The sequence below is a fragment of the Penaeus monodon genome, chromosome 32 (assembly GCF_015228065.2).
Source record: "Penaeus monodon isolate SGIC_2016 chromosome 32, NSTDA_Pmon_1, whole genome shotgun sequence".
Taxonomy (NCBI): Eukaryota; Metazoa; Arthropoda; class Malacostraca; order Decapoda; family Penaeidae; genus Penaeus; species Penaeus monodon.
This window is the reverse complement of record NC_051417.1, coordinates 6105654-6105856: the sequence shown is the minus strand read 5'-3', so window position 1 is coordinate 6105856 and position 203 is coordinate 6105654.

Here is a 203-nt window from a genome sequence, read left to right as displayed (position 1 = left end):
TAGATTATGTATATACGGAAACGCTTCAAGAAACGTGTCGCTGACAAGGAGACAGAGACGAAAAGAAAATGTCAGGAAAGGAACAGCAGGAAAAAAGAGCTTGAAAAAAAAAAAATTTATAATATAAAGGTCATCGGCCGCATCCCCCAGCCATCATCGCACGTTGTGAGTTAATTATGAGTATTGTGACGGTCTTACATGAA